Raw genomic sequence first — 23,337 nt, 5'->3', positions numbered from 1 at the left:
GGTTAAGCCCATAGTTTCTGCCTTACATTCTGGTGCTGTAACCTGGGAGCTCTGTGCTGGAGACTAGTTGGTGGTCTAACCCCCACCCCAGGAGGGGTGAGGTTTGCTACCTGGGGAGCAGTGAGCAGCAGCAGCTCATCTCAGGCTTACCCCAGGATCCTGCCTCTCTTGCCCGCGGAGCTGTGAGACTGGTTTCCCCAACCCTCTGGCCCTGCCTCCTGAACCCGCCCAGAAGGGAAGCTCCTTTTCTTTGTTTCTGCCGTTCAATAAAATTTTGCTTTTTAAAAAGATTTTACTTATTGGTTTCAGAGAGATGTGAGAGGGAGAGAGAGAGAGAAAGAGAAAGGTATGTTGGGGGGAACAGGAAGCATCAACTTGCAGTAGTTATTTCTTGTATGTACCTTGACTGGACAAGCCTGGGACTTTGAACCAGCGACCTCAGCATTCCAGGTTGATGCTTTATCTATTGCGCCACCATAGGTCAGGAATTTCTTGCTTTCTTTTCTTTTCTTTTAAAAAAATGTATTTATTGATTTTAGTGAGAAAGAGGAAGGGAGAGAGAGACAGGAACATTTATCTGTTTCTGTATGTGCCCTGACTGGGGATCCAACCAGCAACCTCTGCACTTTGGGATAATATTTTAACCAACCGAGCTATCCTGCAAGGGCAGAATTCTGCTTTCTTGGTCTTCTCAGGAGCAGACCAATAGTACAGGAAGACAGTCTGTTTAACAGAGAGAACCAAACCAATTTGCATCAGCTTCTCTTTGATATTTAAAATTCACCTAATTTTTTTTTTAATAAATTTTTATTAATGGTAATGGGATGACATTAATAAATCAGGGTACATATATTCAAAGAAAACATGTCTAGGTTATTTTGTCATCAAATTATGTTGCAAACCCCTCGCCCAAAGTCAGATTGTCCTCCGTCACCCTCTATCTAGTTCTCTGTGCCCCTCCCCCTCCCCCTAACTCTCTCCCTCCCTCCCTCCCATATCCTCCCTCCCCCCCCCACCCTTGGTAACCACCACACTCTTGTCCATGTCTCTTAATCTCATTTTTATGTTCCACCAATGTATGGAATCATGTAGTTCTTGTTTTTTTCTGATTTACTTATTTCACTCCTTATAATGTTATCAAGATCCCACCATTTTGCTGTAAATGATCTGATGTCATCATTTCTTATGGCTGAGTAGTATTCCATAGTGTATATGTGCCACATCTTCTTTATCCAGTCTTCTATTGAAGGGCTTTTTGGTTGTTTCCATGTCTTGGCCACTGTGAACAGTGCTGCAATGAACATGGGGCTACATGTGTCTTCACGTATCAATGTTTCTGAGGTTTTGGGGTATATACCCAGTAGAGGGATTGCTGGGTCATAAGGTAGTTCTATTTGCAGTTTTTTGAGGAACCACCATACTTTCCTCCATAATGGTTGTACTACTTTACAGTCCCACCAACAGTGAATGAGGGTTCCTTTTTCTCCACAGCCTCTCCAACATTTGCTATTACCCGTCTTGTTGATAATAGCTAATCTAACAGGAGTGAGGTGGTATCTCATTGTAGTTTTGATTTGCATTTCTCTAATAACTAATGAAGCTGAGCATCTTTTCATATATCTGTTGGCCATTTGTATCTCTTCCTGGGAGAAGTGTCTGTTCATGTCCTCTTCCCATTTTTTTTATTGGATTGTTTGTTTGTTTGTTGTTGAGTTTTATGAGTTCTTTGTAAATTTTGGATATTAGGCCCTTATCTGAGCTGTCGTTTGAAAATATCAGTTCCCATATAGTTGGCTGTCTGTTTATTTTGATATCAGTTTCTCTTGCTGAGCAAAAACTTTTAATTCTGATGTAGTCCCATTCATTTATCTTTGCCTTCACTTCTCTTGCCATTGGAGTCAAGTTCATAAAATGTTCTTTAAAACCCAGGTCCATGAGTTTAGTACCTATGTCTTCTTCTATGTACTTTATTGTTTCAGGTCTTATATTTAGGTCTTTGATCCATTTTGAATTAATTTTAGTACACGGGGACAGGCTGTAGTCGAGTTTCATTCTTTTGCATGTGGCTTTCCAGTTTTCCCAACACCATTTGTTGAAGAGGCTTTCTTTTCTCCATTGTGTGTTGTTGGCCCCTTTATCAAAGATTATTTGACCATATATATGTGGTTTTATTTCTGGGCTTTCTATTCTGTTCCATTGGTCTGAGTGTCTATTTTTTTGCCAATACCATGCTGTTTTGATTATTGTGGCCCTATAATATAGTTTAAAGTCAGGTATTGTAATGCCCCCAGCTTCATTCTTTTTCCTTAGGATTGTTTTGGCTATTTGGGGTTTTTTATAGTTCCATATAAATCTGATGATTTTTTGTTCCATTTCTTTAAAAAATCTCATAGGGATTTTGATGGGAATTGCATTAAATTTGTATATTGCTTTGGGTAATATGGCCATTTTGATTATATTTATTCTTCCTATCCAAGAACAAGGAATATTTTTCCATCTCATTGTATCTTTTTCGATTTCCCTTAACAATGCTTTGTAATTTTTATTATATAGGTCCTTTACGTTCTTTGTTATGTTTATTCCTAGGTATTTTATTTTTTTTGTTGCAATCGTGAAGGGGATTATTTTTTTGAGTTCGTTTTCTAATATTTCATTGTTGGCATATAGAAAGGCTATGGACTTTTGTATGTTAATTTTGTATCCTGCGACCTTACTGTATTGGTTTATTGTTTCTAATAATCTTTTTGTGGAGTCCTTCGGGTTTTCGATGTATAGGATCATATCATCAGCAAAAAGTGATAGCTTTACTTCTTCTTTTCCGATATGGATGCCTTTTATTTCTTTGTCTTGTCTGATTGCTCTGGCCAGAACTTCTAGCACCACGTTGAATAAGAGTGGAGAGAGTGGACAACCCTGTCTTGTTCCTGATTTAAGGTAGAAAGTCCTCAGTTTTATGCCGTTTAATAGGATGTTGGCTGATGGTTTATCATATATGGCCTTTATCATGTTGAGATATTTTCCTTCTATACCCATTTTGTTGAGAGTCTTAAACATAAAATTGTGTTGTATTTTATCAAAAGCCTTTTCTGCATCTATTGATAATATCATGTGGTTTTTGTTCTTTGTTTTGTTGATATGGTGTATTACGTTAACCGTTTTGCGTATGTTGAACCATCCTTGAGATTCTGGGATGAATCCCACTTGATCATGATGCATTATTTTTTTAATATGTTGTTGTATTCGGTTTGCCGGTATTTTGTTTAGTATTTTGGCATCTGTATTCATTAGAGATATTGGTCTGTAGTTTTCTTTCTTTGTGCCATCCTTGCCAGGTTTTGGTATGAGGGTTATGTTGGCCTCATAAAATGTGTTTGGAAGTATTGCTTCTTCTTCAATTTTTTGGAAGACTTTGAGTAGAATAGGAACCAAGTCTTCTTTGAATGTTTGATAGAATTCACTAGTATAACCGTCTGGGCCTGGACTTTTATTTTTGGGGAGATTTTTAATAGTTTTTTCTATTTCCTCCCTGCTGATTGGTCTGTTTAGGCTTTCTGCTTCTTCATGACTCAGTCTAGGAAGGTTGTATTGTTCTAGGAATTTATCCATTTCTTCTAGATTGTTGTATTTGGTGGCATATAATTTTTCATAGTATTCTACAATAATTCTTTGTATATCTATGATGTCTGTGGTGATCTCTCCTCTTTCATTTTGGATTTTATTTATTTGAGTTCTGTGTCTTTTTTCCTTGGTGAGTCTTGCCAAGGGTTTGTCAATTTTGTTGATCTTTTCAAAGAACCAGCTCCTTGTTTTATTGATTTTTTCTATAGTTTTTCTGTTCTCTATTTCATTTATTTCTGCTCTGATTTTTATTATCTCCTTTCTTCGGCTGGTATTGGGTTGTCTTTGTTCTTCTTTTTCTAGTTCCTTAAGGTGTGAAGTTAAGTGGTTTACTTCGGCTCTCTCTTGTTTGTTCATATAGGCCTGAAGTGATATGAACTTTCCTCTTATTACTGCTTTTGCTGCATCCCAGAGATTCTGATATGTCGTATTTTCATTTTCATTTGTCTGTATATATCTTTTGATTTCTGTGCTTATTTCTTCTTTGACCCATTCATTTTTTAGAAGTATGTTGTTTAATTTCCACATTTTTGTGGGTTTTTCCCCCTCTTTTTTGCAGTTGAATTCTAGTTTCAAGGCTTTATGATCAGAAAATATGCTTGGTACAATTTCAATTTTTCTAAATTTGCTGATATTGTCTTTGTGGCCCAACATATGGTCAATTCTTGAGAATGTTCCATGTACACTAGAGAAAAATGTATACTCTGTCGCTTTGGGATGAAGTGTCCTGTAGATGTCTATCATATCCAGGTGTTGTAGTATTTCATTTAAGGCCACTATATCTTTATTGATTCTCTGTTTGGATGACCGATCTAGAGCCGTCAGCGGTGTATTGAGGTCTCCAAGTATGATTGTATTTTTGTTAGTTTTTGTTTTAAGGTCAATAAGTAGCTGTCTTATATATTTTGGTGCTCCTTGGTTTGGTGCATATATATTAAGGATTGTTATGTCTTCTTGATTCAACTTCCCCTTAATCATTATGAAATGACCATTTTTGTCTCTGAGTACTTTTTCTGTCTTGTAGTCAGCATTATTAGATATGAGTATTGCTACGCCTGCTTTTTTTTGGGTGTTGTTTGCTTGGAGTATTGTTTTCCAGCCTTTCACTTTGAATTTGTTTTTATCCTTGTTGCTTAGATGTGTTTCTTGTAGGCAGCATATAGTTGGATTTTCTTTTTTAATCCATTCTGCTACTCTGTGTCTTTTTATTGGTAAGTTTAATCCATTTACATTTAGTGTAATTATTGACACTTGTGGGTTCCCTACTGCCATTTTATAAATTGCTTTCTGTTAGTTTTGTATCTAGTTTGATTCTTCTCTTTTGTTTTTCTATCATTTGTTTTTGTTTGTTTGTGTTCCATACTTCTTTCCTGTGTTGCTACCTTTTTTAAGTCAAGTGTTTTTGTGGTGGTTTTTTTAAGGGTGGTTACCATTAAGTAATGAAAAGGGTACCTACCATATTCATTGTAGTACCCTATCTTATAAGTATTTCTGCACTTCATCATCCTTTGCTACTGTTAATCTCCATCCTCTCCCCCCTTTTTTTCCTTTGTTGTCACAGTTTAAGTTTGGTTTTATTGTGTTCTTGGTGGAGCTGTTACTTGTGGTGTTGTTTTCTTTTGTTCTTTGAATCTGGTTGGAAAACCCCCCTTAGTATTTCCTGGAGTGGGGGCTTTCTGTTGATAAATTCTCTCATCTTTTCTGTATTTGTGAATGTTTTTATATCTCCTTCATACTTGAAGGATAGCTTTGATGGGTATAGTATTCTTGGCTGAAAGTTCCTCTCTTTCAGGGCTTTCAATATTGGGTTCCACTCTCTTCTAGCTTGTAGAGTTTCTGCTGAGAAATCTGATGATAATCTAATAGGCCTTCCTTTATATGTTGTACTCCTCTTTTCCCTGGCTGCCTTGAGAATTTTTTCTTTGTCATTGGTTTGTGTCATCTTTATTATGATGTGCCTTGGAGTGGGTTTGTTGGGGTTAAGAAAACTTGGTGTTCTGTTTGCTTCTTGAATTTGAGGCTTTAGTTCCTTCCACAGGCTTGGGAAGTTCTCGTCTATTATTTGTTTGAGTATATTCTCCATTCCATTTTCTTTCTCTTCTCCCTCTGATATACCTATTATTCTTATGTTATTCTTTCTGATGGAGTCAGACAATTCCTGTAGGGCTTTCTCGTTTTTTATTATTTTTGAGTCTCTTTCTTCTTCTCTCTGTTGTGCCTCAAGTTGTTTGTCTTCTATTTCACTAATCCTATCTTCAATCTGGGCTGTTCTGTTAGCTAAGCTTGTTACCTCGTTTTTCAGCTCGTGAATTGAGTTTTTCATTTCTGTTTGATTTGTTTTTATAGTTTCAATTTCCTTGGTAATATATTCTTTGTGTTCATTGAGTTGTTTTCTGATCTCCCTATATTGCCTTTCTGTGTTTTCTTGTATATCTTTGAGTATTTTTAAGATTTCTATTTTAAATTCTCTGTCATTTAGCTCCAAGGCTTCCAATATGTTAAGTCTTTTCTCCATAGATTTTTCCACATCTATTTGTGTTACCTCTCTTTCTTTTGTATCCATAATATTCGATTTCCTCTTTCTTATCGGCATCTGAGGGTGGTCTTATTGATAGCACTAATTAGAATTAATAAAGAGTAAAAAGAAAAAAAAAAAAGGTAAAACACCCCACAAAAAGAAACAGTAATAATTTATTATTTCCCCCTTTTTTTCTCTCTTCTCTTTCCCTCCTCTCCCCTCCTCAGGGAAATATCGTGCCTATAATGGAGGGCCTGATTTGGGGTGAAGAGTTCAAGGGGCAAAAAAAAAAGGGAATAGGGACCTACTAAATGCAAAAAAAAAAAAAGGAAGAAAATCTTAGACAAGCATAAGATGATTTGCTTGTAAGTGATGGTCAACTAAGAGATATAATGAGAGGGATAAGAGGGAACCAGAAAAAAGGACCAAAAAAGAATAATAAAGAAGAAAAAATAAAAATAATAAGTAAAAATCTGTTGTATTAAGTGGAGCGAAGACTAAATACAATGGAGACCTTGGGTTGGGAGGACCCAAAATGCCACAAAAATAAACAAACAAGAAAAAAAAAATAAAAACAAAAGCAAAAAAGAGAAATAAAGCCAAAAAAAAGCCTTGAGTCCCAAATTAACTAATTTGTTCGTGATTGAGGATTATATGGGAGGAAAGTAAAATGAGAAAAGAAAAAACGAATAGAAAGGAAAAAATAAGAAAAAGAGAAAAACAAAGGAAGAAATAAAATAGGAAGAGAAAAAAACAAAATAAAGCAAGACAAAAAAAACAAAAAAAACAAAAGAGGAGAGAGTGAGAGTTAAGTGTTTTGGAGTATAACCTTAAAGGAGGGTGAGGATAAAGAAGAAAAATAAAATGCAACACTCATGGGTATTGTAGCTCAAGAAAGGGGAAGCATAAGATGGGCAGAGAATAGAAGGACCGAGGTGGAGGAAATAAAGGCAAAAAGATAGAAGAAACAAACAACAACAACAACAACAAAAAATTAGTGGATCAAGTTGTAAAGTCTGTGGGTTTTTCTTGATTTTGAGAGGTTAACTTCTTCCTTTTTCTTTTCTCTCCCTCTTCCTGGTCGGTGACTCTGTACCCCAGGCTCTGCCCCTGTGTCACTCTTAGGTAGGGATTTGCAGTTGATGGGATTCTATGGCAATGTCATATAATTGGCTTTAGTCTTGCTGGAAGTAAAGGCTTGTTGGCGTTTGCAGGGTCCAACGATGAGAGAGTTTGCTTTCCTGGATTCTCTCTCCTAGTCCCCCCTTTCTGAATTAGCAGCCTGGTGATCCAGCTATAAGGCTGCAACTGCTTCTGCCTGGGGAGTAAGAGGCTCAAAGAGCTGGGAAATCCCCACTCTATCCCCACTCAGTGCAAGGCTTTGGGAAAGGCTCTGACAGTCAGGGCCTCCAGTGTAATCAGGCGGGGGTGGGAGTCAATTGTTGTCAAGGTGACTGTTCAGTGCCTATCATTTAGTTGGACCTCTCAACCCAGGCTTTCCACACTTTGTAGCCTGTTTTTGCAGGGAAGAAGAGGCACTAGTCTCTGCTTACGACTAGTGTAGTATAGACCTTATTATCTGCCAAGTCCTTCTTGTTAGCGTTTATCCCTGAATATGGAGGCTCTATCAATCAGAAGTTGCCCCCGCCCCTTTAGCGAGAGGCACTAAAAAATATCACGCCTCTTGTCTTGGATCGCTGAACTGAGAGAGATCTTATCAATTAGAACCGAGGGTGCGCAGATTTTATGGGTTAAGCTAATTTCAGTGATTGGGTCGCAGCTGTGCTTCCGAAGGTATTTTAGGCTGCCTGCGCACGCCCCTCCCCCAACGCTTAATTGTTAGCTTGAATGGCTGGGTGAGGTGCCCCGCCCACGGAGAGAATCTCCCAAGCCTCTCCCGCTCGCCCACCGCTGGCGGCTGGACCGCACCAGGCGCAGGATAATGGAGCCCCCTGGGTGTGCGGGCCAGCAGGGCGCCCTGGGCACATGGAATGCCCAAGGCACGGGTGCAAATGGGGCGCTCTGGGCACCGGTGGCCGGCGACCCCCACTCGCAGTGTGCGGGCTGCTGGGAACATCAGCAGTGCTCAACCGGACCGGGCGCGCGCGTGGCTGCTCGTGGCGCCGCGAGCGGCTCGTGGCGGCCGCTCGCAGTGGCGGTTCGCGGCGGCCGCTTGCAGCAGCGGCTCGCGGGGGCTCGCGGCGGCTCGCGGTTCCCAAGTATATGGGCTGACTCACCACAGGCGCACTTCCTTGTGGTTTGAAAGAACGTCCCTGTGGTAGATTCCTCCACACCCTTGTCTCTCAGATTCAAGTGATAACAGTCCTTTCGCTATCAGTTTGTGTGGAACTCTGGAATGCTCCGAGGATAAATTTTTCTGTTTCTAGTTGATAAATTTGTTGTGATTTAGGGGAGAGCTGTCGGACGCGCTGCTCACGGCGCCATTTCCGTGACGTCACTCAAATTCACCTAATTAAATTCATTCTAATCTTATTCATCTTGACCACAGGTAAAAATTTTTTTCTCAAGATTCTTTTTTTTAAAAACCTTCTACAACTCTCCTTGTTGCTTTTTTTTTTTAATAAGTTCTTTTTTTTTTTTTTTTTACTTTTATTTATTCATTTTAGAGAGGACAGAGAGAGACAGAGAGGAGAGAGAGACAGGGGGGAGGAGCTGGAAGCATCAACTCCCATATGTGCCTTGACCAGGCAAGCCCAGGGTTTTGAACTGATGACCTCAGCATTTCCAGGTCAACGCTTTATCCACTGCGCCACCACAGGTCAGGCTCTCCTTGTTGCTTTTAATTTGTCCTTTCTTATTCATTCAGAAACAACCAACCCATTTTAGGACAAACTATTTTCTGTCAGTTCCCTTAAAAGTGCATTGCCATACCTTCTACCTTATATTACTGAAAACTTACAATATTTTCCTTTCATATTAGAATTAGAATTCGAATTCTTAACTCTTAGAAAATTTTATTTCAGGTGAAAACAGTTTAAACAATTAGCATTCTTTAGGTATAGAAACCCAAGAATACTTAAATTTCCTCAACAGAGCACAAAAACCTTTTACTAACAGATCCAAATTTGTTTTGTAATTTCTTTGTAATAAGACACCAATGTGATAAGGTGCCAAAGAACTGTAAAACTTGCATTGGCACTGCCATTTTAAAGAGGAAAAGTTAGGCTTCTTGCCCCCTCCTTTCTTTAGAGAATGGAGGGAAAAGAATGTGGGAATTTCCTGGCTTACAAGGACAATGGGGTCATCTAGTCATAGTTTAACTATAGTTCTCTGAAAGAATAAAGGTTATCTGAAGAACTTCCTTTCCCCTTCAATGGGATCCTTTAGGAGACAATGTTTACATATTCTACACTGATTTTAACTCTTCCTCCCCTCCTGGAGTCCTGAGAGCAACATATACTTCTAGACAAAGGGATGGGAGGGGAGGAGACACTAAAAGATCTGTGAATGTCTTTGATATGTAAAATGACATTTATTGCTACTGTGTTGATATGTAAAACGATATCACTAGTGTGTTACCTTGTAAGTTTTAATATGTAGGAATGTTTTATAGATCCTATAGACGAATGTTGTAAGCTTGTTACTGATCGATTATTGTGTCATGCTCCCCCTCCTTTCCCCCCCTCCCAACCTGTATGTGATCAAGTCTATATAACTAGCCTCAGGGCGATTTTGGGGGTGACACGATTTGGGTTAGCTATACCCCGTGTAAGTCATATGTAGCTGGCTTATTAATAAATTTCCTTCTAAGAATTCTTCTGTATCCTGCCTTGGTGTCTCTATGTAACCCGTGGAATTAAGGTATGCTACTTTATAACACCAAGAGTAGATAAACTTAGACTTACTTAGTAATTAATGTTTCAATATTTTATCTTATTTGTAAATGATCTAGATCAGGGGTTGGGAACTTTTTGGCTGAGAGAGCCATGAACACCACATATTTTAAAATGTAATTTCGTGAGAGCCATACAATATGTTTAACACTAAATACAAGTAAATGTGTATGTTTTATGTAAGACCAACACTTTAGAAGTACAATAAGTCCCTGAATTCTTTTTAATAATGTTGTTATGCTGTTGCTAACCAATGATGAATAAAGTACTTCTTACCATTAATGCGACTTCTGGTGCTGCATGGTTTTGTTGATGGCTTTGTAGTCTGGTTGATATGTGGCGAGGTTAAGCTTCATGCAGGTGTTGAGACTTCCATCTGTTAAACGTGATCTTAGGTTGGTCTTAATGTTCTTTAGATGTGAGAAAGATTGCTCACATGCATACGTAGAGCCAAACATTGTCAGTACAGCAATACTCACACGCTGCAGTGTGTGGTTTGTGATGGGAAGCACATTCCAAGTTTTGACAATCAGCTGGTCCGTGGGTTGAAGTTTTTTCATTTCTCCCCACTTGTGTTTGCTCGCCAACTCTGCTTGCTGTCATGCAAGCTGTAAGGTTGGTGAGCAATAGGGGAAGGCCCCGTGGGGAACTCAAGTCCGGGAACTTTGGCTAGGACTGCCCACAACCAAGCGTGCCAAAAGAAACTTCCCAGGAGCCCTTTGGAAAAGAGCGACACCTCCGTCAGCCAGTGAGATTTCACCACGTCATATTAGCTTGACCACCCTAGGGACCCTTTAAATATCTCTCACGTGGCTCACCCCTTGTGACTTCCTTGGCCTCCATATTTCTTTGGGGCCAGGGAACCTTGTTGGGCGGGAAGCGCTCTGTACTCAATAAAGCCTTTTATTATTCCACACTTTGTGGCTCCAGCCCCTTCCTTCCTTCTCAGCGGGAAAAAATACCTTAAACAGGTCTTTCCAAATCTTCATTCAGTGACTTGAACTTATTCACCCACATGTCTGAGGCCTTCAGGTCAGCACCTTGTAGCTCAAAATCTCTGATGGAGACACTGGGGATGTAACTCAGGTCGGCGCTGTCCACTGCACACTTGTGTGGATGGGTGATGAACTTAAAAAGACTAGTGTGCTCACGAAATTCTCCAAAGCAAGCTTTGAGTGACTGCTGAAGATCAAGATGTTGAGCAGGGTCACTTGCTCTGCATGCATCTTTAAACTCTCCCAGTTTTTCAAAGTGTAGTAAGTGACCTGTTTCATTGTTGACAATGAACATTGCCAGCTTGTTTTTAAATGCAAACACTGTTTGTTGAAGGAATAAGACTGTATTTCCAATGCCTTGCATTTTCACATTGAGCTGGTTCAGATGTTTAGTCATGTCCACGAGATAGTGGAACTTCACGAGCCACTCAGTGTTAGCTAACTCAGGATGCTCGACGTTTTTCAGTTCAAGAAAAGTCTGGATTTTGCTCAGACAAGCCGTGAAACAGCTGAGCACCTTCCCTCTTGACAACCAATGCACATTGCAGTGTATCAGCAGACCAGGATAATTATTCCCAAATTCATCCAGCAGTGTTTTAAACTGGCGATCACTTAAAGCTCGGGCAACAAAGTTGACCACCCGAATGACCAGCGACATCACCTCACCAAGCTGCTTGTCACACATCTGAGCACAAAGCGCCTCCTGATGTAGGATGCAGTGAAAACTTAGGATGGGTCTCTTTTCATGTTCATGAAGAAGTGCTACGAATCCTGTTTTTCCCCACCATGCACGGAGCACCATCAGTACACACTGAAATAAATTTATCCATCGGTAGATTTTTTTCTTTAGCAAACTCAGTGAAAGACTGGAATAAATCCTCCCCTCTTGTTGTCTCTTTCATAGGCAAAACAGCAACTTTCCTCACGTAGTGTGTCACCGACAGCATACCTTGCAATCATGCTGAACTGGAATAAATGGCTTACGTCTGTTGACTCATCCAAAGCAAGAGAAAAGAATGGTGCTGCATTTATGCCCTTCACTTGTGTTGCCTCAATTTGATTTGCCATCATGATGGTATGATCGTGATCAGTTCTTGCCAACAGAGGCATGTCTTTTACTCATTTGATTATCTTGTCTTTATCTGAAAAGTCGTCAAAAAGTTCATTGGCAACATCAAGCATGAATGTTTTGGCCTAATTCCCATCGATGAAATGGTCACATATAAAGCGGCACTTCAGCACACGCCATACTACATTTGCATAGAAATATCCAGCGAGGGACAGCAGGAAGAAGGCATGTCAAGAGCTACTGTGCAGAGTGCAAGCTAGTCAGCAGCAACTCTGTGTTTGGACCCAACAAGGTGACTGGAATTCGGCTAGCTTTGCTGGTGCTTTAACAATTGTGAGAAATGGAAAGCCATTTGCCCTTGGAAAACAATTTATACGGAGGCTGTGGGGAGGGGCTAGATTTAGGCAAAGGAGACCTTTCAGCTGCTTGTGCTTTCTAAAAGCTCTCCTGTCTCTTCGTTCCCCTTGGTCTTCTCAGTCCCAGCAGCTGTGGGTGGTGTTTACATTCCTGGTTACCTGTAGGAGGGCCTGGAAAGTTGCCCAGGAGGCTTGAAAAATTCTTATTTGATTTTAAAAAATCAACTTCTAATTTTTCCAAGTTTCTGATTGTTAAAGTTATGAAATTCTTTAAAATATTTTGTGAGGTTTCAAACAGGACAAACAATAATTATTTCTGGCAGTATTAAACAATTCCATGGACTTGAGGAGGTGCTGAGTTTATTATCGTTCTGAGATTCAGAGTCATTCTGAAAGATCTCAGCTATAAAATAAGTAGGTGTTCCAGAGGCTTGTTAACTCTGGATTTTAAGAAGGGGGAATGAGTATTGGATGTGAAATTTAATTTTCATAAAATTAAGAGAATCTCTTAAGGGAGTCCCTAAAGTTTAGCTGTTATTGTAGTAAGGTACCAAAAAGCTGAAAAATTAATATTGATAATCTAGAAGGAAAGGTCAGGCTTTCCTGTCCCATCCTTCCTTTGGGGAGGGGAGGGAGAAGAATGTAGAAGTTTCTGGCTTGGAAGTACAATGGGCCATTTAGTTTTAAATCTAAAATATAGATTAACCGAGAAACTTCTTCTCTTTCAATAGGAGACAGAATTTACCTACCACCTTGCATTGATTGTAGTTCCTCCCCTTCCTGGAATCTTGAGAGTAAAATACCTGTAGGCTAGTGAGGGAAGATAAACCTTAAAAGATTTGTAAACATCTTTGATTGTGATACCTTGAAAGTCTTAATGTTTCTGTGTATCCCCTAAACAAATGTTGTAAGCTTGTGCCATGATGTTATGCTTTCCTCTGCCCATGTGTAATCAAGGGTATATAAACAGCCCCTGAAATATTTTTAGGGAACATGATTTGGGCTTCCAGACTGCCCCATGTCAGCCATATGCGGCCAGCATATTTAATAAATCTCCTTTAATAAAACCCTTCAAAATTTATCTGGACTTGGTGTCTCTACATAAACCTGCGGAATTGAGGTACGGGTACTTTACAATATTATATTAATTTTTATCGCTTTTTTTTCTTCTTAATGTGCAAGGCATTTGTACTTTCAATGTCCTGGCCCTTTTCAACATCTGAAAATGTCTGAAAGCCAATAAGAAAGAGTGGAACTCGATTTTTGTTTTAATTTCTGTCCTTCTGTCTTATTAAAGGAGTCTTAATGGTGAGTCATTGTATCAATAATTTTTTTTTTTTTTAGTGAGAGGAGGGGCAGCAGAGAGACAAGAGACAGTTTCCTGAAGGAGACTTTGTAGGATCCACCTGGCATACCCATTAGGGAGTGATGCACTGCCCATCTGGGGCATTGCTCTGTTGCTCAGTGCCTGGGTAGAGGCCATGAAGCCATCCTCAGCGCTGGAGGCCAACTAACTTACTTGAACCAATTAAGCCTTAGCTATGGGAGGGAAAGAGGGAGAGAGAGAGAGAGAGAGAGAGCGCACAAGAGAGCATGAGAAGGGGGATATGGAGAAGTTGAGGAGCAGATGGGCACTTCTCCTGTGTGTCCTGACTGGGAATCAAACCTGGGACATCCACACACTGGGCTGATGATCTACCACTGAGCCAACCAGCCAGAATTTTTTTCAACTCAAAGGGATCCATTATCTGCTCATTGACAAGTAGGATTTTAATAGTGATGCACACCAGTAAGCCTTTTATGACTTAATCAAGGAAGCAAGAGGTGTCCCCAGGAGACTGCAAAGGATGCAGCCCTCACACAATCCAAAAAGTTCATTCCCAGAGTTAACCTAAGAAAGGCAGGGAGCACTTTGCTTTTAAACAGCTATTCCAAAACACAGGAATCACATGTTTCCCTGCTTTGAACACAGTAAGGTTTTAAATTCCCCAAGCGTGGATCCACAGCCAACCCAGCACCTGACAGAGGCCTAAGCACCCTCTAGGTGGCAGGGATGACAGAAAACAATGACGATCTCTGAGAGAAATGGGATCAACAGAAAACAAGGGTTCTCAAATCAAATGTCACACACAAGTGTGTGTGTCACACCCCCCCCCCCCAGGACCCCTTCATCTCAAGCAGTCACAAATTAGTGTCTAGTTAATAAAGTTTCTTGGCTGGATCACCAAAACTATGGGAGAGAAAAAAATTTTCTTTTTTTTCCTACCCTTCTAAATTCTTCTGGCTGGTTTAATAACTAAATTAATATGGAGACAGCCTGACCAGGTGGTGGTGCAGTGGATGGAGCCTTGACCTGGGATGCTGAGAATGCTGGTTCAAAATCCCAAGGTTGCCTGACTTGAGAGCGGGCTCATCTGGCTTGAGCGTGAACTCACCAGCTTGAGCGTGGGGTCACCGACCTGAACGTGGGATCATAGACACAACCCCATGGGCTGGCTTGAACTAAAAGGTTGCTGGCTAGAGTCCAAGGTAGCTGACTTGAGCAAGGGGTCACTGGCTTGGTCAATGCGCACATGAGAAAGCAATCAATGAACAACTAAGGTGCTGCAACAAAGAATTGATGCTTCTCATCTCTCTCCCTTCCTGTCTGTCTGTTTCTATCTGTCCCCCACCCCCTTTCCCTCTCTCTTTTTCTTAAAAAAGATTAACATGGAGATAGAAAAGCAAGTTTGGTAAATAAATGTTCACTGGGTCATAGAGAACATTAGTCAGAAAGGCTTTGCTAAGCCCAGACATAAACCCTTGCTTATATGGTTAGTTAATCTATGACAAAGGAGGCAAAGATGTACAATGAGGTAAAGACAGTCTCTTCAAAAAATGGTGTTGGGAAAGCTGTAAAGATATACACAAAAAATAAATTCAGGCCACTTTCTTTTGCGTGTGTGTGTGTGTGTGTGTGTGTGTGTGTTACAGAGACAGAGTCAGAGAGAGGGACAGATAGGGACAGACAGACAGGGAAGGGAGAGAGATGAGAAGCATCAATTCTTCGTTGTGACACCTTAGTTGTTTATTGATTGCTTTTTCATATGTGCCTTGACCAGGGGGCTACAGCAGACCAAGTGACCCCTTGCTTGAGCCAGCAACCTTGGGCCCAAGCTGGTGAACCTTGCTCAAACCAGATGAGCCCGCACTCAAGATGGCGACCTCGGGGTCTTGAACCTGGGTCTTCCACATCCCAGTCTGATGCTCCATCCACTACATCACCGCCTGGTCAGGCTCGGGCCACTTTCATATACAAAAATAGACTCAAGATGGGTTAAAGATTTACCAGTAAATGCTAGACAGGAAACTATAAAACTCCTAGAAGAAGACATAGGCAGCAAACTCTTTGACATGCTCTTTTTCAGATTTTTTTGGGATATATTTCCTCAAGCAAAGAAAACAAACAAACAAATAAACAAATGGGACTACATCAAACTAAAAATGTTTTACACAATGAAGGAAACAACCAACAAAATGAAAAGACAACTTAGTGAATGGAGAAGATATTCACCAATGATACATTAGATAAGGGACTGGTTTCCAAAATATGTAAGGAACTCACAAAACTTAACACTAAGAAGACAAAAACTCAGATTAAAACGTGGGCAGATGACCTGAATGGACACTTTTCCTAAGAGAAAAGACAGATGTTCAACATCACTAACCATCAGGGAAAGGAAAATTAAAGTTACAGTGACATACCACCTCATGCCTGTCAGAATGGCGATCATCAATGAATCTACAAATAACAAGTGTTGGCGAGGATGTTGAGAAAAGAAAACCTTCGTGCACTGCTGGTGGGATTGTAAATGAATGCAACCACTGTGGAGAAGAGCATGTAGGGTCCTGAAAAATTAAAAGTAGAACTTCCCTATGACCCAGCAATACCACTTCTGGATATTTATCTGAAGAAAACAAAAATACAAATTCGAAAAGACATATGCACTCATATGTTCATTGCAGTATTACTGGTAATAGTCAAGATATGGAAACAACTTCATTGTCTATCAATAGATGGACAGATAAAGTAGACATGATATATATATATATATACACACACACATATATATATGCACACACACACAAACACACAATGGAATATTACTAAGAAATAAAAAATAATTAAATCTTATCATTTGCAAGATCCATCTTACCTTTGATGAATTGTGAGGGTTTTATGCTAAGTTAAATAAGATGAACAGAGAAAGTCAAATACTGTGTGATCTCACTTATATGTGGAATCTAAGATAAAATAAATAAATACACAAAACAGAGGCAGAGGCACAAATATAGAGAACAAGCTAATGGTTGCTGGTGGCAGGGGGCAGTAGGGCAGGATGGGAGGGAAGAAAAATCTGAGACTTATAGAAAAAAGGATAAAAAACGGACGTCTTAGATTCCTCCCTGTCTATTCCCATTGTAGTTATCTATGATGAAATTTCCCTCCTGAAGCAGGTCTATCTAAATTCTTACTGGCAGAAAGGGGGAAGGACTTTATTTGTTTTGTTTTTGTTTTTTCTGAGTCTTTTGTTTCTTGAAAATAATTTAGGCCCTGACAGGTTGGCTCAGTGGTAGAGCATCAGCCCAGCATATGGAAGTCCTGGGTTCCATTCCCGACCAGGACACACTGGAGAGGTGCCCATCTTCTCCACCCTTCCCCCTCTTCTTTCCCCCTGTCTCTCTCTTCCCCTCCTGCAGCCAAAGCTCCAGTGGAGCAAAGTTGGCCTGGGTGCTGAGATGGCTTCATGGCCTCAGCCTCAGGTGCTAGAATGGCTCTGGTTGCAATGGAACAATGCCCCAGATGGGCAGAGCGTCACCCCCTGGTGGGCATGCCAGGTGGATCCTGGTCGGGTGCATGTGGGAGACTGTCTACTGCCTCCCTGCTTCTCACTTCAGAAAAATACAACTCCCTCTCCCACAAAAACCCAGCTTAAAATAATCAGTATTCCTCAAAAAGCATAGTTTGGGATGGTGCACTCCTTCCTCCTCTCCCGAGCTGGATGAGATCACCCAGAGAGCAGGGGCGGGGAGAGGTAGGGTTGGTGATGGGGCAGTAATGTCTGTGCTTCCCTCTGTCCCTCTGTCCCACTTCTCTGTCTAGCTCCTTCTTAGCATCTATCTGGGTCTCCAGCTTGTCTCTCCATCTCTCTGCCTGCGCCTGTCTTTGGTGACACACAGACCTGCCCTTGCTCTGCTGCAGGGACCGGCACCTCTGACCCTGAGGATGAGTGAAGGAGGCCAGGAGGAGGGGCAGGGGTGTGAGTCTCACAGCTGCCCAGATATGACTCAAGTCTGCATGGGAGGAGGAGGAGGGTTAGGTACAGTGCTGGGGATAGGGCTTGGCAGCTGAAGAGGAAGAAGGGAGTTGGCCTGACATCCCTTGGTCCCTGTTCTTTGGCCTTTTCTATGTCCTGTCTTGCTTGGGGTCATGGAGACGTGAGCCAGTTATTTGGGGATGGGTCCAGGACAGAGTCGTGGGGAGGTCACACTGTGGAGATGTTTCCATATCTGGCTGGTGGGACTGGTTTGGAGTATGACCTCAGGAATAGGGCCACATGGGTCAGAACCCAGCCTAGGGTGAGGGAGAGAGAGAGAGGCAGAGACAGAGAGACAGAGATAAGCAGAGGCTGGGACCAGAGACAGAGAAATGAGGTCACAGAAGGATGGAGACAGAGAGAAATAAAGACACAAAGAGAACAGGGAGAAAAGAGACAAAGAGACAGGCAGACACAGAGATAGATGGAGACAGAGGCACACAGAGAGAAAGAGAGAAACAAAGGCACAGATATTGACAGGAAGAACAGATAAAGACAGAGAGAGATAGAGACAGCAATAGAGAGACAAGAGAGCTAAAGGCCCAAGATGAGAGAGAGAGAGAGAGAGATGGGTAGATTGGGACTCGGAGAAGACAAGGAGATGGAGACACAGAACAGAGAAGGAAAGAGAGATGGGAACATACAGAGGCAGAGACAAAACGACACCAGTTAAAAGAGATTATTAAACAGCCTGGGAATGATTTAAAACATAGAGAGAAAGAGAATTTTAATTTCCTCCAACCTGACCCAACCCCAGCTTCCAGGAGCCCTGTAATATGTGGCACTCCCTCCACACTCTAGCTCAGTGGTAGTCAACCTGGTCCCTACCGCCCACTAGTGGGCGCTCCAGCTTTCACTGTGGGTGGTAGTGGAGCAACCAAAGTATAAATAAAAAGATAGATTTAACTATAGTAAGTTGTTTTATAAAGATTTATTCTGCCAAACTTAGCGAAAATCCGACATAAAGTACTTGGTAGGTAATTATTATTATATGCTTTAACTTGCTATAACTCTGCTTTATAACTTTTATAAAGTAAAGCTACTTCCTTACTTTATAAATCACCATTACTGTGGAAACCGGTGGGTGGTTAGAAAATTTTACTACTAACAGAGATGCAAAAGTGGGTGGTAGGTATAAGAAGATTGACTACTCCTGCTCGAGATCATCTGCAAGGTCCTTTGGTTGTGCCTCCAAAACATAAATTCTGCCTCGCTGGGTCTCCACAGCTCGACTTCCCAACTCCTGGTCCAGCCCCTCATTGCTTCCACTGTGGTCCACCTCAGCCTATTTCTGGAGGGATGCAGCTTCTGTGAACAGCTGCAACCCCCTGCCTGTTCTCCTCCCTCCTCTAGGCCACCCTGTGCTCTGTTCCATGCACCTCCAACACTCTTCCCCTCACTCTCTTCCTGGATGACTCCTCATTTCATCTCAGTCCAAAGGTCACTTTTTCAGAGAGGTCACCCCTGACCCCTTCCTCAATCTAATACAGGGCTTCCCTCTTTCATCTTTTTTTTTTTCTTCTCACAATATCTACACTTTTCTTCTAGACCCTTGGTACAATTGATATGTTACCTTTTTTTTTTTTTTAGATTTTATTTATTCACTAGCTGTACCTGGCCATGCGTTGCTGTGGCTCAGTCTGGTTAAATGGAAAAGAAAGAAAAGAGAAAGTGCACGTTTCTAATGTTTAATTTCACAATGCTTGTGGGTATACAATGCTTTTTGTTGTTCCATTGTCTGTGCAGATACAGAGATTGTCTGGTTTGCTGACTTCAGAACACGCAACATATAATTGTCCATGTGAGAAGCAATCCATGTGTAGATCTAAAGCACACAATTCTAAAGATTGGTCCTGAGCTTTGTTGATGGTGATTGCAAACGCCAATTGAATTGGGAATTGCAATCTCTTATATTGAAATGGCATACCCGTTGGAATCATAGGAATGTGAAGAATGAGGACATCTTCACCTTTGAAAGGTCCTGTCAAGATTGTTGCTTCTACAACATTGCTCATTACTTTTTTACAGCGCACAGACCCAAACACTTCATGTTTTACCATGAAATCCATCAGCGATTTCAGCTTCTGTCTGAAAACACGTGCTGTGATGTCATGCCTATCCACCGGCGATTGCCCAGGAAGTAAGAGCTGTTGTATATCGTCCCAAGCTGGATTGCATGTGAATGTAATGAATAGGTCTGGACGCCTGTAGTGACGAACATACGCAATTGCATCTTGAGCATACTCATGCATATGACGTGGACTGCCTGTATATGAAGATGGCAAAATCGTTAGTCTTCCAACGTTAGTTGTATTATCGTCATTTACAACTGTATCTCGTGAATGAACACATTCTTCAGAGTGAAGCTTGGTCTGATTCAAATGGATGAATATCAAACATTCTGTCTGATTTTTGCATACATATCTACGATGTCTTGGTGAAACAATTGATGGCATTTCAAAATGTAATTGTCTTCATTCTCTTGAATCATTAATCGGTATGAATGATAGTTCATTGTGCTGCATTTCATATTTGTTTCTTCTCCACTGACTGGATTTATCATCTTAACGTTGAAGTGATATCCATCGGCACCATCCAAAATGATTGGATATTGCAGGGCATCGTAGCATCAATGAGTTTCTGTTTTGTCAGTTGATTGTTTCTCCAATGAAGAACAATATCTCTAGGTTGGAATTGATCTCTGACTCTTCCAATTGCCACTTCGTCTATAGTTGGAGCATTGAATCTTCGCACATGTTCTCCAGCAGCCGTTTTGTCAGCATGAATAACAATCTTGTGTGTATCAGATGGCATCATGTCAATTGCAGTTTTGAACAAATGCACTAAATTTTTTTTTTCGTGAAGAAGCTCTTGCAGTTGGGAAATATCTGCAAGATATTTTTTTTATGCCGGTAGAAATTCCACAGCATGCATTTAATTCATCATTGTCATCACCGATGAAATACATTCATAGGAATTTATATTGACCATCTGGGAAAGGAAGCAGGGAGCCGGCTTTATGATAAATGTGTCTTTTCACTTTAAAAGTTGGCATGAATTGAGCTGTTACGATTTCTGTGCCGAACGACGTCATTTGGAAGCATGAGTTCTATTTCCTGATGTTAGGTAAGAAATGCTTTGATTCGGCGGTACGTCGGCAAGCAAAGTTTTTAATGGCTCTGGCAGTTCTCCAAGTTGAGGTAGTTTAATTTTTCCAGTGGTGCAACACATTCCTTTTGTTTCTCCATTAAATTTCAGAGCCTTGCAATAAGGACACACTTCAGTCATAGTGCCAATGAGAACATGCCGGTTCAAACTATAATCATCAGCCGGGTTGTGCCGGAATGCAAGGTGATTGTAATCACGTGATTGCTGAGCATGGAGTCGTGTGTGACGCTGATCTGCTGTTTCTCGTTGAAGTCTTTCAGCCACTCTCAGCCTGTCGTGTTCATTCTGTTGAGAACGAAGCAGATCTGAAGCTGCAGAATGCGACTGCTGTGCTCGCAACCGTGCATCCTCAAGTCGGGCTGCACGTAAATGGATCATAAATTGGAAACATTGAAATGGAATCGTAAAATATTTAGTATAGCGTGTGTTGCTTTTATGTCCAACAAATGGCACTTTATTTATTTATTTATTTATTTATTTATTTTTATTTTATTATTATTATTATTATTATTTTTTGTATTTTTCTGAAGCTGGAAACAGGGAGAGACAGTCAGACAGACTCCCGCATGTGCCTGACCGGGATCCACCCGGCATACCCACCAGGGGGCAATGCTCTGCCCCTCTGGGGCGTCACTCTGTTGTGACCAGAGCCACTCTAGTGCCTGGGGCAGAGGCCAAGGAGCCATCCCCAGCCCCTGGGGCATCTTTGCTCCAATGGAGCCTCACTGCGGGAGGGGAAGAGAGAGACAGAGAGGAAGGAGAGGGGGAGGGGTGGAGAAGCAGATGGGCACTTCTCCTGTGTGTCCTGGCCGGGAATCGAACCAGGGACTTCTGCACGCCAGGCCGACGCTCTACCATTGAGCCAACCGGCCAGGGCGATGGCGCTTTTTTTTAAAAAAAAGCATGTTTTTAACCTGTCACAGGTGTGACATCTATATCTATTTAATAGTAGGTATATAAAAAAGAGCATGTATTTGAATGCAATGTTGTCTCAAAATTTCAAAGCAATCAATGAAGAACTTTCAGATATTTAAGATTTTGAACAAACAAATATTTACATTTTTATTTATATAGATAACTCCTTTATCCATCATAAAAACAACACCAAGCAGGAGCTGTTATTAGCTATATTTTACAGATGAGAGATATGAGCACAGGGAGGTGAAGTGGTTTAAGTAGAGGTTAAGAAAGGCCGAGTTCGGAAGAGATGGAGATGGACAAACAGACAGCGATAGACAGATATCAAGAAGGAGAGAGTTGGAAACATGGTGAGAGGGTCATCAAGAAGACAGGTAGATTATACTGAAACTGTCAACTTAAAATTAGCTCAAAGTCTAGAATTATATGCCATTATCATGGCTTTTCAGCATTTGCCATATTCCCCCTTTAATCTATATACAGACAGCAAATATTTACTTATGGTGTTTCCACTATAAAGACTGCTGTCTTAGGGACAAATGCTGATGAAGTATTTCAGCAGTTCCTCCTTCTTCAAAGACTTGTATGTCAACATAGAGCTCCATGTTTTATAGGACATACTCGAGCTCACTCCATGCTCCCTGGAGCTTTAGCACAAGGGAATGCCCCCCCCCCCTTTTTTTGTATTTTTCTGAAGTTGGAAATGGGAAGGCAGTCAGACAGAATCTTGCATGCACCCGACTGGGATCCACCTGGCACGCCTACCAGGGGGGGATGCTCTGCCCATCTGGGGTGTTGCTCTGTTGTAACCAGAGCCATTCTAGTGCCTGAGGCAGAGGCCACAGAGCCATCCTCAGTGCCCAGGCCAACTTTGCTCCAATGGAGCCTTGGCTGTGGGAGAGGAAAAGAAAGACAGAGAGGAAGGAGAGGGGAGGGGTGGAGAAGCAGATGGGTGCCTCTCTTGTGTGCCCTGGCCGGGAATCAAACCCAGACTCCTGCACACCAGGCCGATGCTCTACCACTGAGCCAATGGCCAGGACCTAGGAATGCCCTTGTTGATCAAGCTACCCAAAATAAAATTATTTGGAGCAACCATGACAGATGGAGCAATTCAGTCTCATACTATTCATTACCAGAACGCTGCAGCCCTGTGTAAACAGTTTTAACTTTATCGGGAAGCAGCATGGCAGATTGGGAAATCCTGTCCAAGGGGTCCTATACTGCATATTCTGGATTTATAGTAACCTCTGTCAGAACAGGAGAGGCTGCTAAGCATGTTACAGCTCATTGTCTGTATGCATTTTTCTATTATTGGATTTCCTAAACTGGTTAAACTGACAATGCTCCTGCATATGGAGTAAAAGCATTTACTGTATTTTGTCAAACCTTTTGAATTATGTGTATTTCTTACCATCTTTAAAGTCAAGTTATTAAAGTGTACCCAGAAAATATTTTAAGGTCAATTTAAAAAAATTTAAAAGGGG

Source organism: Saccopteryx bilineata, chromosome 3 (genome assembly GCF_036850765.1).
Source record: "Saccopteryx bilineata isolate mSacBil1 chromosome 3, mSacBil1_pri_phased_curated, whole genome shotgun sequence".
NCBI lineage: Eukaryota > Metazoa > Chordata > Mammalia > Chiroptera > Emballonuridae > Saccopteryx > Saccopteryx bilineata.
This window is presented reverse-complemented; position numbering follows the sequence as displayed.